The sequence below is a fragment of the Euleptes europaea genome, chromosome 12 (genome assembly GCF_029931775.1).
Source record: "Euleptes europaea isolate rEulEur1 chromosome 12, rEulEur1.hap1, whole genome shotgun sequence".
NCBI classification, from domain to species: Eukaryota; Metazoa; Chordata; class Lepidosauria; order Squamata; family Sphaerodactylidae; genus Euleptes; species Euleptes europaea.
Window position 1 is genome coordinate 69,093,335 of NC_079323.1, and position 17,821 is coordinate 69,111,155.

Consider the following 17,821-nt stretch of genomic DNA (forward strand, 5'->3'; position numbering starts at 1 on the left):
GAACTAAAACAACAGGAAGTAGCCGCGGGACTGAATATCCGTCGCACTCGAGTTACTTTCAAATCATTCCTGAAGGAATAACCATCGAGAAGAGGCGATAGAAGGTCTGCAGCACTAGTAACTTCCTGTTTACTTCCTGATTAATCCGATCTAGAGCGACCGAAAAAACTCACTGGTATTTTAAAACTTTAAAATGCAATTTTAAAGCTAATTTCGACTCTTTTCAACCCGAAAAAATTATTAGGCTGATCTTTGAACTATCATCTTTTAACCAGCACCTTAAAGGCCCTGTCGGTGGACATATATTTTACCAGCTTTTTTTGAATGTAAATGTCTCGACCCCGCTCTGGCTCACTACATAGCCCTGCCTATACTAAACTAAGGGACTCTTTACAAACCTTGACCATGGAAAAAAAGTTACAGGATATGCTAACTAAACAAACTGAGGCAACAAATAAACAGTTTGAACAGATGTCTACACAGATGGCACAGTTGACTTTTATGATGACAAATCTTGGTCAAGCATCCCAAGCTATTAATCAGAAGTTGGATGTGGTCACTGGAGACTTGAAAGAAGTAAAAACTCAAATGATTGTTATGAAGACAGATATGCAAGCGATGGATGTATCAATTAAGAAAGTGATGGATGAGCACAAGGACACAAAGAAAAAATTAACAAGCCAAGAAAAACAGATTGAAACAATACAAGCGGATCAGATGGCGGCAAAAAATCAAATGGCAATGATGGAGATGAGAGTGAAAGAGACCAACCTTCGTATACGCAATTTTCCAGATATGATGGGAGATAATAAAGAATCTGCAATACCAAATTTGGCCTACTTATTTCAGATAGATGAACAAGAATTAAAACAAGCCATTAATAGAATATACAGGATACCACTACCTGCTAGAATGAGAAGATCTAAGCCAAGAGATTTGATGATAGTGTTCTATGACACCAGAGTTAAAGACAAGATTATGAAGATTCATTATGAAAATCCAGTGTCAGCAGGAGACTCCTCTCTTATACTACTGAAGGATATTCCAAGGCATCTACTTTCACAGAGGAATAACTACAAAGACTTTGTGTCTATACTGAAAGCTAATGGCATCAAATATCGTTGGATTATGCCACAAGGTTTGGCTTTCACCTATAAGGAAGTGAAAACGACAATTCTATCCCAAGCAGATGTGGGGAAATTTTTGAGAAAATATAAAATGGACCTTAAAGAATTACCTGGAGAGAAGGAGGAAGAAGAAGAGGAAGAAGAAGAGGTACAGGGTGCAGAAGGTGGTACTAAACTATAGACTTTTTATTTTGCTAAAAAATACTACATTATGGCAAAAGCAATTTCTTGGAATGTAAATGGACTGAATGAGAAAACTAAAAGGGCCAGAATCTTCAAATATCTACAGAAATATAAATACTCCCTAATTTGCCTACAAGAAACCCATATAGCTTCAAAGCATAAAAAATACTTGGAGAAACAGGTGCTTGGACAAGCATTTATTGCTTCTGCTAAAACTAAAACAAAGGGAGTGGTAATCTATGCCCACCCCAGTCTCTGTCCAGAACTAGTATATAAAGACAATGAAGGAAGAATTGTAATTATCAGAACTAAAATATTGGGACAAAGGACAATAGTGGTTGGAATCTATGCACCCAATGAAGGGAAAAAATCCTTCTATGAAAAATTACATGACCTGATAACCCAGTACGCACAAGACCAAATTTTATTGATGGGCGACTTCAATGGAATTACTCTCCCATCTCTGGACAAAAAATCAAAAGCAAAAGATATCAATGATGGATGCTTGCCTAAAACTTTCTTTGCCATGGCTTCAGAATTAGAATTACAAGACATTTGGAGAACAATGAATACAACAGCTAAAGAATACACCTTTTATTCAGCAAGACACGATTCACACTCCAGAATCGATATGATATGGGCCAGTAAATCAATTTTCACGCAACTACGTAAAATTCATATTTTACCTAGAACTTTTTCTGATCACAATCCTGTTACCTTTGATTGGAACAATAAACAAGCATTTAGATGGCGAATGAACGATAAACTTTTAAAAGACAACAAGATACAAAAGGAATTACAGGTTTTAATGAAAGACTTTTTTGAAATTAACCTTAATGGGGAAACTTCTTTAAATACAGTTTGGGACGCATTCAAAGCTGTTCTGAGAGGTTTTATGATACAGAAACACTCGGCCTGGAAGAAGACTCAATTGCAATTTACAAACAACATACTTTGGAATTTACAAAATTTGGAGCAGAAATTGGTAATGGTAACACAGGAAGAGGAGAGAAGAGAAATTCAAATACAGATTTCTGCATCTAAACACCAATTAAATTTGGTAATAATGGAGGAAATGAATAAAAATCTGAAACTTGCTAAACAAAAGTATTTTGAATATGCAAATAAACCAGGAAAATTTTTAGCAACACAACTGAAGGACTCATTTCAAAAGAAGATTATAACAAAAATCCAAACTGCTAAAGGACCAGTTTATTCAACTTCAGAAATTCAGAAAGAATTTGTTTCATTTTACTCTAAGTTATATCAGAAAGAAAATACTCCAAAACAGAAAATAGATAAATTTCTAAACTCAATACAGATGAAAGCTTTGTCAATGACCCAGAGAGAATGTATTGAAGCTCCAGTAACAAGGGAAGAAATACAAGAAGCAATACTGAGACAAAAAACGGATAAAACACCTGGACCAGATGGAATTACTGCACTATTTTATAGAACATTTAGTGACAATTTAGTTGGATTTTTTGGTTCACTTTACAATGCAATTTTGGACGAGGGAACATCCCCGGAGACTTGGTCACACGCATTTATATCACTGATACCCAAAGAAGGAAGAGATCCAGAAAAAACATCTAATTACAGACCTATATCGCTCTTAAATGTGGATTACAAAATTTTTGCTTCGGTTTTGGCATGTAGGATAAAGCAATTTATTAAGGATCTTATACATGAGGACCAAGCAGGTTTTATACCAGGAAGGCAAATAAAAGACAATGTAAGAATTTTACTAGATTCACTGGAATATTATGACCATAATATTCAACAAACTGCGGCTTTTGTATTTTTGGATGCAGAAAAAGCCTTTGATATGGTCTCTTGGAACTTTTTGAAACGGATTTTGGATAAATTGAATTTTGGAGATCGTTTTCAGAAAGGTATATCGGCTATTTATACCTCCCAACAAGCTAAAATTTTGGTTAATGAATCAATGTCAGATAACTGCCAAATCACGAAAGGGACTAGACAGGGATGTCCCTTGTCTCCACTTTTATTTTTGTTGGTGTTGGAACCGCTATGTGTGAAACTAAGAAGTATGGAGGACATCCGCGGGCTAAGAATTAAAAAACATGAATTTAAGTTGAGAGCATTCGCGGATGACCTACTGCTAATTTTGGAAAACCCAACACAGTCAATGAATATACTTCAGGAGACTTTGGATGATTTTGGAAAAGTATCAGGCTTTAAAGTGAATCAAGAAAAAACAAAGATAATATTTAAAAATTTATCGGAAATACAACAACAGGAATTTATATCATATACTGGCTGGGAGAAAGCTAACAAAGTTAAATACCTGGGAATTTGGATCACTGCAAAGAATAAAGATCTGTTAACCAACAATTACCTCAAGTTATGGGGTAAGATTAAAACTGATATGATTATATGGTCAAACAAAAAATTATCATTAATGGGACGTATCTCAACGATCCAAATGAATGTCTTACCGAGGATGCTCTTCTTATTCCAAAATTTACCAATAATATCACAAACAAAATATTTTGAAACTTGGAGGAAAGACATTTCAAACTTCATCTGGCAAGGAAAAAAACCAAGGACTGCTTATAAATACTTGGTGGATCTAAAAACTAGAGGAGGTTTAGCACTGCCTAATTTTCAACTCTATGCTGAAGCGGTAGCTTTAGTATGGCTAAAAGACTGGATGAATTTGTCAAATGTACGTTTGCTAGACTTGGAAGGTTATAATAACTTAAGTGGATGGCATGGTTATTTGTGGTATGATAAAATTAAATTACAAGCAACATTCCGTAATCATATAATCAGGTCCTCTCTACTTCGTATTTGGATGAGATATAAACACATTTTGGAACCAGAAACACCGATGTGGATATCGCCCCAAGAAATGCTAACTTTGCGCCCACTTAGACCAGACAAATTTATTACTTATCAAGATCTAATTAATTGGGAAGGAAAGAAATGCTCACTAAAAGACTTTCAACTTCTTAAGGATGATTTACAATGGCTTCAATATTACCAAATCAAATCAGTTTTTGTACAAGATGCAAAAAAAGGTTTCTCTAAAGAAAAATCTCCTTTTCAAAGGATTCTACTAGACAATAATACAAAGCTGATTTCTAAAATGTATAATCTCCTTTTAACAATATACTGTGAGCAGGACACGATTAAACCAACTATGATCGATTGGGCTCAAAATGTGGGACATGATATTGTTTTAAATAAATGGGAAAGATTATGGTCTAAAGATTTAAAAGGAATAAAAGCACAGTCAGTGCGAGAAAACATCTATAAAATGATGTATAGATGGTATCTAACACCCAAGAAAATTGCAAAGATTTATAAAACGATGTCCCCTACTTGTTGGAAATGTAACAAAGAAATTGGTTCCTTTTATCACATGTGGTGGACCTGTGACAAAGCCAAAGACTTCTGGGACATGATTTATAACGAACTGAGATTAATACTACAAAAGAATATATCCAAAACACCAGAAATGATGTTATTGAGTATGATTCCAGACGACTTAGCAACACAAAGAACCTTTTTGATTTATGCCACAACAGCTGCGAGACTGCTTTATGCAGCGAAATGGAAAGGGCTAGAAACTCCAGAGAAAAAAGACTGGATTGTTAAAATGTTTGAAGTGGCAGAAATGGCAAAACTCACAGCTATTCTAAATGAAGAAAATGACGTTCGGTTTTTGGGGGAATGGGGGCGTGGATGCATTATTGTGAATATGAGTTAAAGTTGGGAAGAATGGAAGAATATTTTCTAATCTGATCCAGAGGATTATTTTTGATTTTTTTTTATATTGAATAAACATAATTATATTTACTAACAGATTATGGTTTTTTATATATGGTACTGATATTTTATCAAGATTAGATTACCTATGACGGGATGAACTTTTTATTAAGAGGCAGATAGAGGTGATGGGGAAGTCAAAAAATTTTCCATTTCTTTTTTTTTCTTTTTTCTTTTCTCCTTTTTATTATATGATATGGAATTATAACAACTTTAGGTTAGAATTGAAATTCGATATTGTTATAGATGTTGTTTAATGCAATGGAAAATTTCTATTATAAAACCCAATAAAATTTATATTAAAAAAAAAAAAAGAATGGGTGCAGGTGGTACAAACAACTTGGCCCAGGCTTCAAAAGAATTTGGAGCGGGCAAAACGCAAATACAAGGACCAGGCAGATAAACATCGTTCTCCTGGGTGGGAAATTAAAGTAGGCAATCAGGTTTATCTCTCCACTAAGAATCTACGATCGCTGCGTCGCTGTAAAAAACTCAGTGACAAGTATGTGGGCCCTTACCCTATCACTCGGATCATTAATGACGTCACGGTTGAGTTGGCTCTCCCTAAATCACTAAAAGGCGTACATCCGGTGTTTCATATTAGCCTGCTCAAACCCTACACTGCAGCCCCCCAATTCCATCCTCAACCTAAGCCAGAGGTTCCTACAATTGTGGGGGGGGGGGGAGATGCATCTTGAGGTCTCGAAAGTGTTGGATTCCAAACTGAAAAAAGGGAAGCTGTTTTACTTGGTTCGCTGGAAACATCTGAGCCCCGCCCAGGACGAATGGGTGGCGGCTCCTCACGTGGCAGCCCCCCGGTTGGTGCACGAGTTCCATACCGCTTACCCTCACAAGCCACGTCCTGACGAGACGGGGGAGGGGGGCCTTAAGGGGGGCAGAATGTGAGGAATTGCTCTGTTCTGTTCTGGTCTGTGTCTGGTCTGTCCGTACAAGTGAAAGGCCAGGTCTCTGTTGGTAGAAGGGTTCAGGCCTTAGTTGGACTGTTTCCCATTTAGGCCCTTGCTGGAATGTCCCAGACGTTTTCCTTTCCTCCTTCCCACCTCCCTCTACCGACCTTGGCTTTCTCAGGCTTGAGTTAACGAGCTCCTCTGCTGCCTTTGATGTGTATTCAGTAGCTTAGCTCAGCGCTGTTATCACTTGGTTCTCAAAACATGCAACTGGCGTCTGTAAATTAGAACTGTTTATATTCTAGCCCTTTTGACTATGTGAGCACTTGTAGCTTTGGACCATGTAGGCCCTGACCTTACCTGATGCCTTCCAATAAACTTACCTGCTTCTGAACGGTCGTCTGAGCGAGTGATTTGCCCAGGGAGGTTGGAGAACCTCACAGTGGGCCCCGATCTGAGATCACCTTGCACGGAAAAGAGTGATATTTGAAGACATGTGACACTCCTACGGCCATACTACCCTAAACACGCCCAATCTCATCTGATCTCAGAAGCTAAGCAGGGTCAGGCCTGGTTAGTACTTGGATGGGAGACCGCCTGGGAATACCGGGTGCTGTAGGCTAAAAAAAATAGTAACTAAGGCCTGGATGATAACGATTAAATTTTGGCTACGTCTTCATTTTAGATGTGACCCTAATAGTCTTATTTACCTTATGCTTTCTGAGTACCATATTTCTGATTGGCTGGCCCTCATTGATAAGAAAATTTCAGTCATTGGTCTTAATATTAATGATTTGGTCCTGCTCTCTGAAAATAGTGCCTTTGCATTGATCAAACAAAGACTTATCGATGTGGAGTTACAAGAACTGAAAAGCCTTGCTTCTGGCCGTTGCTCTCCAGTGCTCTGGCATATTCCTTATGGTCCCTCCTTTCCGGAATACTTTTCCTGTTTGATTGAACCGTCCCTTCGTAGGGCATTTATGTTGTTTCATTTTAATGTTCATCCTTCTATGGTGTTATAAGGGAGATTTGAGAAAATTCCATACACAGAGAGATCGTGTCCTTGTGGGATGAACAAGATTGAGGATAACGAACATGTCCTACTTTACTGCAAAGTCTAGTCTGCAATCTCTTGAGGGGCTATCTGATCATTGTAAAATTTGTAAACTTGTAACAAAGAACAGGAATATCATTGAATTGGTATCGAAATTTCTCTACTATGCTACTAGGAGTAGATTTTCTCTTGACTCCTGACGTTTTTGTAATTGATTTCTTGATGTTTATGCCATTAAAGGTTATGTGATGTGAGACATGTGACACAAACAGTTGGGCTAGTTTTTGAGCCGTGGGAAGTCCCGTGCAAGGGACTAAATGCACAGAAAAAAGGTCTGTGACTACCCATAGTACCGTCTTCCCTCTACTGGGAGGAAGATCTGTGACAAAATCCATGGCAATAACTTCCCAGGGAGCTGAAAGTGTTTCTAAAGGCTTCAAAAGTCTGGGTGGTTTCCCCACCAACCTTTTGGCTGTAGCGCAAGTAGGGCAACTGCGAATAAAAGAATCTAAGTCCGTTCTCATCCCTGTCCACCAGAACTGTCTGCACAAAAGATGCAGGGTTTTAACGAAACCAAAATGCCCTGCCACCTTGGAGCCATGGCCCCGATCCATCACCTCCCTCCGAAGAGAAGCAGGAGTGTACAATTTATCCTCTTTAAACCAGAACTCCCCCCGCTGAGTCATTTTTTTTGGCAACTTATTCACTGCTCCCTCCATTCGGCAGGCTTGCATCAGGGCAGCCTTGAAAGAGTCTGGTAGTCCTTCCAAGGGAGGGGACCCCCGTGCTTGGGAGCAGGTAATGACGGCCAGGCCAGGCAAATCTCCCCGCTGCTCAGGAGTAAACAGCGAGTCTGTAGGATGATCCATCTTACTCTGATACTGGGGAAGGCGAGAAAGTACATCAGCCAGCTGGTTTTGCTTGTCGGGTACATACTTGAGAACAAAACGGAACTTGGAAAAGAATTCAGCCCAACACACCGGTTTTGCTATGAGTTTGCACGTTCCCTTTAAAGCTTCTAAATTTTTAATGTCCGTCCACACTTCGAACGGGACCTCGACCCCCTCCAGGAAATGTCTCCAGACCATGAGGGCGCATTTTACTGTGGCCGCTACCTTTTCCCAAATGGGCCAGTTCAATTCAGACGATGAAAACTTTTTAGAAAAGTATGCACAGGGTTAAAGCTGCCCCGCTTCCCCCATCTGCAGGAGCACCCCCCCCCCCATCGCTACATCGGAAGCATCCACTTCAACAATGAAAGGTTTCTCACAGTCCTGGTGTTTAAGTATAGGCTTGGAAGTGAACAGTTTTTTCTAAGTGTCAAAAGCCTGTTGACATTCTGGTGTCCAATTCAACCATGAGGAAGGCAGAGTCGCCGAACTCCCCTTCCCCTTCATTTTTTACAAGTCCGTTATGGGTAATGCCACCTGCGCAAAATTATTGAGAAACCGTCGGTAGAAATTGGCAAACCCGAGGAACTGCTGCAAATGTTTACATGTAGCTGGCGGCTCCCACTCCAAGACCGCCTTCATTTTCTCAGGATCCATGGCTAGACCCTTGTGAGAAATCACATACCCCAGAAAAGTTAATGTATCTTGATGAAATTCACATTTGGACACCTTTTGCAAACAGTTGATTGTCCCGGAGGCGTTTCAGCACCTCTTTGACCAAATTCACGTGCTCTTCATAAGTTTTAGAATAAATCAAAATGTCATCTAAATATACAATCACCCCTTTGAACAGTAGGTCATGTAACACCTCATTAATCATTTGCATGAAAACACTAGGGGCCCCACTTAACCCGAAGGGCATTGTTGCGAGAATTTTGCAAATTCTCTCCCTTGAGCCCTTTATTTTTTTTGTCTCCTCTGCCTGATTACTTACCAAAGCAAGCCAGAGAATGTAATAGGAAAACACAAACCATGTATCACACACACATAGCAGTAAAGCATATAGGTTTATTGAACTTACAAAAGTTGTAAGGCAAAGAGAAGAATAATACTTAGACAGATTTAACAAAACTCCATATAGAGACTGATACACAGACAGACAGATAATCAGAGCTGCTCTGGGTTGTTCCAAAAGAGAGACAGGATGGTCTCTCCCTGGGAAGAACAAAGGACTGGACATTTGGACCAGCCTTTTAAAGGCTGGACTGTGAGGAGATGGTCTCAAATGGCCCCCTTCCTGCCAAATTCTTCAGGAAATGAGTTTCCACAAATCATAACTAAAATTGTTTAGAAATATCTTGTTCCATAATAAGTTTGCCATGTTCAGGTCTCTGATAAATCTTGTTCCGTCCGTCACCCAATGTTCATAAATAATTTCCTCCCTGCATAAGCAGGCACTCTGCTGTCCGTTTTAAATGACCTTGTTACCCCTGCACATAATTTCTAGGTACCTAATGTGTTCTGGGTGATTAACTGTTAGTAATGCAAATCTCCTGTTACTTTCTAAGGTCAGGATCCTAATGGAAAAGTTGGGGCCAGCTAAAGGGCTGCTTTCTGAAAGCCTTAGTCAGGTTTTGTGTGACTATAGATTATAATATTAAGGTATGAATGTGGTTATTCTTAACCCAAATTATAAACATTCTCGCCACAGGCATGACTAGGTATTCAAACATTCCAAAACAACTAGAGAAGGCTGTCTTCCATTCGTCGTCTTCCCATATTCTAACACAGTAATAAGCCTCGACCAGATCCAATTTGGTGAAGATGTGGCCTTCCTTCAGATGGCTGAGCAGATCTGGAATCAATGGAAGGGGGTAGGCATTAGTCTGGGTGACTGCACTGAGTCTGCGAAAATCAATACACAAGTGAATATCTCCTGTTTTCTTCCGCACAAAAAAGGAGGGAGCTGAGCAAGGCGCCGACAAGGGTTGAATAAACCCGGGGGCTAGATTCTTGTCTACAAAGTCCCGTAACACCAACTTCTCCTTAGGACTCATGGGATAAACCTTTCCCTTCGGCAGCTTGCCCTCTCCCACCAGCTCAATGGCACAGTCTGTTTTGAGGTGGGGAGATAGAACATCGCACTCTTTTTCATTAAACACATCTGCAAACTGGGTGTACTCTACAGGTAGTTGGGGGTATATGATCTCGATTCTTTGCAACCATAGCGGCACACCCCAGCATGGCTACCTCTCTTCAGTGTCGGGTGCACTGTGGCTGAGCGAAGGCAATAGTCCGGGCCGCCCAATCTACAGTGGGACTGTGTCCTTGTAACCAATTTACTCCAAGCACCACCAGGTACTGGATGTTTGGAACTATTTAAAATGGATCTGCTCCCAATGAGTCCCAACTCTCAACGCCACTCAGCCTGTGCGCCGGTGGACACCCCCCCCCTAAAGTAACTGCCATCCATTTGAGTGAAGTGGATGGCTTGGGGCAAGTCCACCACTTTCACTTTTAAAGCTTTAAAAGTCTCCTCATTGATCAAAGTTCGGGCACACCCTGAGTCAATTAAGGCCTCCACTGAAACTTGAGCCCCCCTTGTAACCTTGGAGGACAACGTCTAATAATAAAGTTTGTCCCATATTGCTCACCATCACTGGAGCTCCCTGCTCTCAGTCGGAAGAGGTCTGCTGCAGAACCCCTGATACAGCAGACCTGGGACATTTTTTGGCTGGCGACCCCAAGCTTCCTCCTCCTCCGAGGTTGACGAGCTGTCCTGGCTCGGCTCTGGCACATTTGTAATCCGCAATCCCGTTGGATCAAGTTGTGAAGTATGCTGTCCCTCTCGGCTAGTCGGTGCAAGGTTGAGTGCAGAGGGTTCTCGTCTCCTGGGAGCCGCACTCTTTCGACGATCTTTGCCTCTCATTTGCGCCACCACTTCCTTGGCTGGAGACGGAGCAATTGGGGAACCCTCGGGCCAGGAAGGGCAAGCGGCAGCAAAATGTCCCATCCCACCACACATCAGGAATGTCCCTCTCTGAAAATGCCTTGCTCTCTCTCCTGTCGGGGCAGCCACCTTCCCCAGTGGTCTGGAGGCCCCTCTCAGGACTGCTCGCTCCGACCGCGTCCCTGCATCCCGCGCTTTGCATTGTTTTGACAGGTTCAGTAATTGCTGGCGGTTTTCTACTTCAACTGCCAGCCAGATCCACCCCTCTAAATCAGGGGGATCTCCTTGCATGAAAGCCCAGTGGAGAATCTCTGAGTTCAGTCCTTCACGGAAATACTGTACCCGTGTGGCCTCACTCCAATCCACAATTTTGCTTTCCAGCAATTGGAACTCATTCGCATACTGCATTATTGACCGGGCACCCTGGCGCAGCTGCAGCAGAGCAGTCTTGGCCCGTTCACTCTGGTGTGGATCCTCAAAACCTTGTCTGAGCATGAACATAAAGTTATCCAGGGTCCTCAGCGCACAGGAGCAAAGATCATACTGCTGGACCATCCCCCACAGGGCCAGTTCCACTGCTCCCATCCGAGAGGCGACTGTAAAATCATAGTCTTCCTCCTCCGGGAGGATGCTATTGGCATGAGAACCAGGGCTTGACGTCGAGCCAGAAACTGGCCTAACTCATGTCAAGAGCCTTTACTCCTGCTACAGGGAGCGAGGCCTGACAATGCTCTTTCAAAGTTTGGTTGTTAAGAGAACTTAAATCTGTTCCCATTCTGTTACAATTTTCTCATTAAATCTTTCCCAAGGATCAAAGACATTGTTGTCACAAATCAGACAAAATTTCCTCCAATAAGCATTCATTCTAATCTTCCCATCCTTTGTAACTCTTGCCAGATGAATAGATTACATAGAAAATTGATAAGAATATGCAGTTTCAAAGTATGTTCTCAAAATCTAAAATCTCTTCTTCAAAAGTTTCACACAGTAACTTAGATAGATTAATATGCATGTTAATCACAAGATATAAACAATTATTACAATTATGCATTTAATAGCACTTTTGATATTACACTTAAAAGGCTAAAAAAGATGCTTAAATTATGAAATACTGAAACTCAATTACCTCCCACAAAATTCAAAAAGACCTAATTTTTCCTGTGTTATCAGTTATTTACAATTACAAGTTCCAGTTGAACTCCAGTTGGTGGCATGCCCAGTTTACAGCTGACTTCACTATTTCAAATCTCTTTACGCTTCTGCAAGTAATAACAATTTGCCCTTACCAAGCTCCAGCCAGGATTTTCACAACCCTAATGCCTTAATTGTCTTAATTGTTGCAATTTGCAACTGTAGTATATGTTTCTTAAACTCATATTTGCATGAAACCACAACATTGGCATATAAAAACCAACTCTTCTTCTTTGGCTTCTTCTTGCATTTTATCCTTACAATCAGCCTGTTAAGCAGCTTAGGCTGAGTGCGTGTGACAGGCTCAAGGTTACCCATCAAGCTCCCATGGCTGAGTGGGGATTTGAACCTGTATCCCAGATCCTATTCTGACACTCTAATGACTACACAATGCTAGCTCCATATCTTTCAGAAAGACACCCCAAATTCCAGATGCCTTTATTTATTTATTATTAAAATCTGAAGGTCTGTGAGAGGTTGCAAGCTTATCTGAAAACAAATATCATGTTAATATCTGTTTGTTTTTAATTCTGAGCAAAGCATATTTATTTATTTTATTTAGAAAATGTATTTATTTAGCAAATGTATTTGCCTCTTCTCCCGAAGACCTGCTCCAGGCAGTTTACAAACATAGTAAAAATAGCATTAAAAACTATAATTTAACTATTAAAAACCCAGCCAGAGCATAAAATATTTCCCCTACATTTCAGAACACTGGTATTCTTTAACAGAATTTCACCAAACGTCACATTGGGTAGGGAGGAGAGAGATGTTTAAAAAATGGGGGTGCAGCTCACCAGAGAGTAAATGAAAAAGAAATGTATAGAGAAACGTATCTTTCAGGGATGGGAAGTGAGATTATTAATGAAGAATCTCATGAGGAATTAGTATTTCTCAAATTTCAAAGCATTCTAATTGCAGACATTTTGACTGTAGGTTTTTGTAAGAATGTTTCACACAGTTTCTTTAGAAAATCAAAATCAAAACAAGAAATATAGAACAGGAATACCCATTTTGCTTCCTTTAGGGTTGACCAATTATTGCAGAACCTGCAGCTTTTATAATTAGTAACAGCTGGACTCACTGGAGCCTCATAAAGCTAATTAACAGAAAGTAGCTGAAAGTCTGCTTCATCTTCCCCTCTGGGTCAAGAAGGAAGAGTAGCTACTTTCTCCTCTCTCTGTTCTGGGCTAGGAACTTGGTGCATATTTTGCTGCAAAAGAAAAACCCTTTAAAAAACTCAGAGATGGGCTGTCATCAAGGGAAACACCAATCGTTAGGACTTGTCTGGCCCAGATTATGCTAGGTCAGTAAACAACCAAAATTTCATGTTATGAAGAGCTTTTTTTCTATTCCACATGGTGAAGGGAAAGCCCAATTTTTTAAAAGCCTTCAATTCCAGCCTGCTCAGGCCACTTCTGTCCCCTCCTCCTTCTGTGTTGCAAAAAAGAACACCTCTATGCTAAATTAACACAATCACCAAAATCAGCATAGGAAGCCAAAAATCACATATAAAATGATCTATATTATCAACAATGTCTACTCTACAAATATCTACATGAACAACAAAATTAACTGATCAGTGGTCCCACAATATGCCATATATCAGAATAATTCAAAGTCCAAAACAACTCGAGAGTTATGTAGGGCCCCATCTTTAAAGGATACTTTGGTTCACACTGACATTTTGAAAGGAGAATCCAGAACACAACTGGTGGGGCATTTTAAATGCAATGGTTGTTATTCTGATTTTAAGTTTCAACTTAGATCCTTTACTAATTGCAGTACTAAACAAGTGGTTTGATGTCAGGCCTGCTCTCTGCAGAGAGCAACAGACTGTGCGTTAGGGCTGTTGAAAAAAAAATTCGGTATAGTTCGGATTCGGCTGAATTTGGCCCGTTTTAATTTGGACTGTGCCGAAGTCCGAACTCCCCCGCTTCGGATCCCCGGATATTCGGGGGGATCCGGAGTTCGGGGGGGAATTCGGCCCCCGTGCGCCTTCAGGGGGCGCCAAGACCAGACCAGACCCCCCCACACACACACCCTTCCAGCCCTGCCAGGAGTCCCGGCAGGACTGGGGGGGGAGCTTCAAACAGATTTGCGCCTCCCGGCCGGGAGGCACACATCTGTTTAAAGACCCCCCCCCAGCCCTGCCGGGACTCCCGGCAGGGCTGTCAAGACCAGACCACCCCCCAGACTCCACACACACACACACACCCTTCCAGCCCTGCCGGAAGTCCCGGCAGGGCTGGGGGGGGCTTCAAACAGATCCATGCCTCCCGGCCGGGAGGCACAGATCTGTTTGAAGACCCGCCGCGCGCCTCCAGGGAGCTTCCCTGGAGGCGCGCGGCGGGCCCTTTAAATAGATCTGCGCCTCCCGGCCAGGAGGCACAGATCTATTTAAAGACAACCCCCCAGCCCTGCCAGGACTCCCGGCAGGGCTGGCAAGACCAGACCCCCCCAGACCCCCCATTCCAGCCCTGCCGGGTGTCCCGGCAGGGCTTGGGGTGGGTTCTTCAAGCAGATCTGTGCCTCCCTGGAGGAATCCCTGGAGGGGGGAGGGGTGCCCTTTAAACAGATCTGTGCCTCCCGGCCAGGAGGCACAGATCTGTTTAAAAGGCACCATGCCCCCCTTCAGGGGGAATCCCTGGAGGGGGGCGGGGTGCCCTTTAAACAGATCTGCGCCTCCCGGCCGGGAGGCACAGATTTGTTTAAAGGGCACCCCGCCCACCTTCAGGGAATCCCTGGAGAGGCACGGGGTGCCCTTTAAACAGATCTGCTGCTCCCAGCCGGAAGCAGCAGATCTGTTTAAAGGGCACCCCATGCCTCTCCAGGGAAGCTCCCTGAAGGCGCGTGGGGTGGGGGAAAGGGGCCGAATCGGCTGAATTTATTCGGGAACACCCCAAACTCGGCCAATTCGGCTCCCCGGTTCCCCCCACTTTTTGAGTTCGGTTCGTCCAAACTGAAAAACCGCCGAATTGAGAGAAATTCGGCTGTTTTTTGGTTCGGGCCGAACTGAATCAACAGCCCTACTGTGCGTGTTTTGGTTTCGCCAGGTGCGGACCAAGGTCAAGAACTGCTAACTGTCAAATTCCTCTCGTGGGAACTGCCCTTGTAGGGAGGATGGTTGCCATGACTGCAACCGCTATCTGATATGTCCAATGCTCTTCCATATAGACCCTAGGCCATGCCTTTAGTTCCCATTCGTGCCAATTTACTGGGGATGAAATGCGTCTTTTACGGGGCCAGAACCGGGACTTGACTGATCGTGTGGCCCGTCTGCAGGACCTAATGTGAAAAAACGAATGTTTACAGTGAGCTCAAACGCCCCCAGTTCGACCGATGCCAGGGCATCCAACTCAGCCGGCGCCACAGCCACAGGTTCTGCCGCTGAGACCGCCAACTCTGCCCCCTCTGGGGCAACCGGCTCAGCTGGCCCCGGGGGCACCAGCCCTACTGCCTCTGGGGCAACCAGTTTTGCCGCCCCCAGGGCAACTGCCAGCCCTACTGCCAGCGCCCCCTCTCATGCAGTGGAAGCAACCATGGTTAAGGGTGACTTACGACGGCTTAGTTGAGCCTCTGCCCTGTTTCCTACACCAAGTGGACAGTTATATGAGGGAACAGGGGCAGCACTTCCCCACCGAAGACAGATGGGTATGATTCATTACCTCACTATTTTTTTATATATATAATTTTATTTATATAATTGAAGGGGTACAGGAAAAAAAGAGGAAGGGATTGAATATTATAAGTATAAAAACAATACAATAATAAAAAATAAGCTCGATTGTATATTAAGAGACATTCTCTATACTAAAAAAACTGTTACATAGTCATTCTGTTATTACTTATATTAGTATTCTATTGTATAAGAGTCTAAGATTACATTACTATTGTGTATAACAAATTGAATATTACATAACCGTCATGTTACATTCAATTAACTAGAATTCATATAGGTGTAGAATGACATCTACTTATCATGAAATTGCTCTGTAGATTCAGTAGATTTTGAATTAATCTCGAAAGTCATCTTAGCCATGCTAGCATATTCCAATAGTTTTTCTTTCCAGTCTTCTATTTCGGGTATGTGGGTTTGTTTCCAGGTTCTTGCAAGAACCGTTCTAGCTGCAGTAGTAGCATATTTAAGAACGTCCTGAAATTTCGCAGGTAAATTCAGTGGCACTATACTGAGTAGATAGAATTTGGGGTCAAAAGTTAGCTTAATATTTAACATTAACTGAATTTCTTGATGAATTCTTTTCCAATATGTTTGTATCTTTGAGCATGTCCACCAGACATGAAAATAAGAACCATCAGTATCTTGGCATTTCCAACAGGCACCTTTTTTTCCAGGGGTAGTCATCTGAGAAAGCATATTAGGAGTCAAATACCATCTATAAAATGTTTTGTACCAGTTTTCTCTCACTTCTTGAGAGACGGTGTATTTCATTTCGGAAGTACAAAGTTTTTCCCATAAATCCATATTAATAATTTCTCCAAAATTTTGCATCCATTTTATCATATTGATTTTCACTTGTTCCTCTTCTGTTTCGTATTTCAGAAGAAGCTTATAGATTTTTCCTAATAAGTGTGAGTCATTTTTGGATGTTATCTGCTCGAATTCTGTTAGTTCACGAAATGGTTGGGGATAAAAACAGTCTTTTTGTAAATTAGACCTCAGTTGTAAATAAGTCAGCCAATTCAATTTTTGAAAATCTTCTTGAAGATTGGTCAGGGTCTTAATTTCTCCTGTGGGCTTGATCATACAATTATAAGTAAAATGAACGCCCGGTTTTAATTTAACATCATCGTGATAAGCTTCAACTGGAGACATAATGGATGGTGGAGAGGGACTTATTCTCTTTTTGTATTTCTTCCATACTCTTAGTAACGCTATTTTCACATCGCAGTCTTCTGGTATTTTATCCTTTCGGATTTTCGTTGTAGAGTCCCACAGAACTTTGTGGAAACCTTGTCCAAGGTCCGCTCGTTCTAAAATAACATGTCTGGCGTTAGGGCGCTTTATCCATTCTGTAATCCAAGTCAAACAGGCGGCATGATAGTATAATTTAAAATTAGGTAATGCTAAACCTCCTCTTTTCTTTTCGTCTTGTAACACTTTAAATCTGATTCTTGGTTTTTTCCCGTTCCAAACGAATCGGTTAATTTGTTTTTGCCAACTTTCTATTGTTCTATCTGGAATTTCAATCGGCAAAAATTGAAATAAAAAGTTCAATCTAGGAAGTACATTCATCTTAATCGCCGATATCCTACCCAACCAAGAAATATTCATCTTTGACCATTGACTTAAGTCCTTTTCTATTTTCCCCCAAATTTTCAAATAGTTTGACCTTAAAAGTGTCTTATTCTGTGGAGATATATTGACACCCAGATATTTAACTGGTTCCTTGGCAATCTGACAACCAGTAACTTCTTTGATATGTTTATCTTCATCAGTTGTAGTGTTAAAGGTCATAATTTTCGTCTTTGTCTTGTTCAATTTGTAACCGGAATACTTTGCATATTCCATAATATGGTTATAAACCTGTGGAAGTGTTTGTCCGGGGTTCTGACAGATTAAAACAACGTCGTCTGCATAGCTTTTAATTTTGTGTTTTTCGTTTCCTATTGTAAGACCTTTAATCTTTGAATCATTTCTTATATAGTTCGAAAATATTTCCAGTGATAAATCAAAAAGAAGTGGAGATAATGGACAG

The 17,821-nt window shown here is 41.4% G+C and overlaps 1 non-coding gene across 1 annotated transcript; it reads left to right on the top strand.

Annotated features, from left to right (window-relative positions):
* The first annotated feature begins 6,519 nt into the window (after nucleotides 1-6,519).
* Nucleotides 6,520-6,638, top strand: LOC130485695 (5S ribosomal RNA). Its single transcript, XR_008933716.1, has one exon. It is a non-coding gene; the product is annotated as a 5S ribosomal RNA (ribosomal RNA).
* Nucleotides 6,639-17,821: the final 11,183 nt, after the last annotated feature.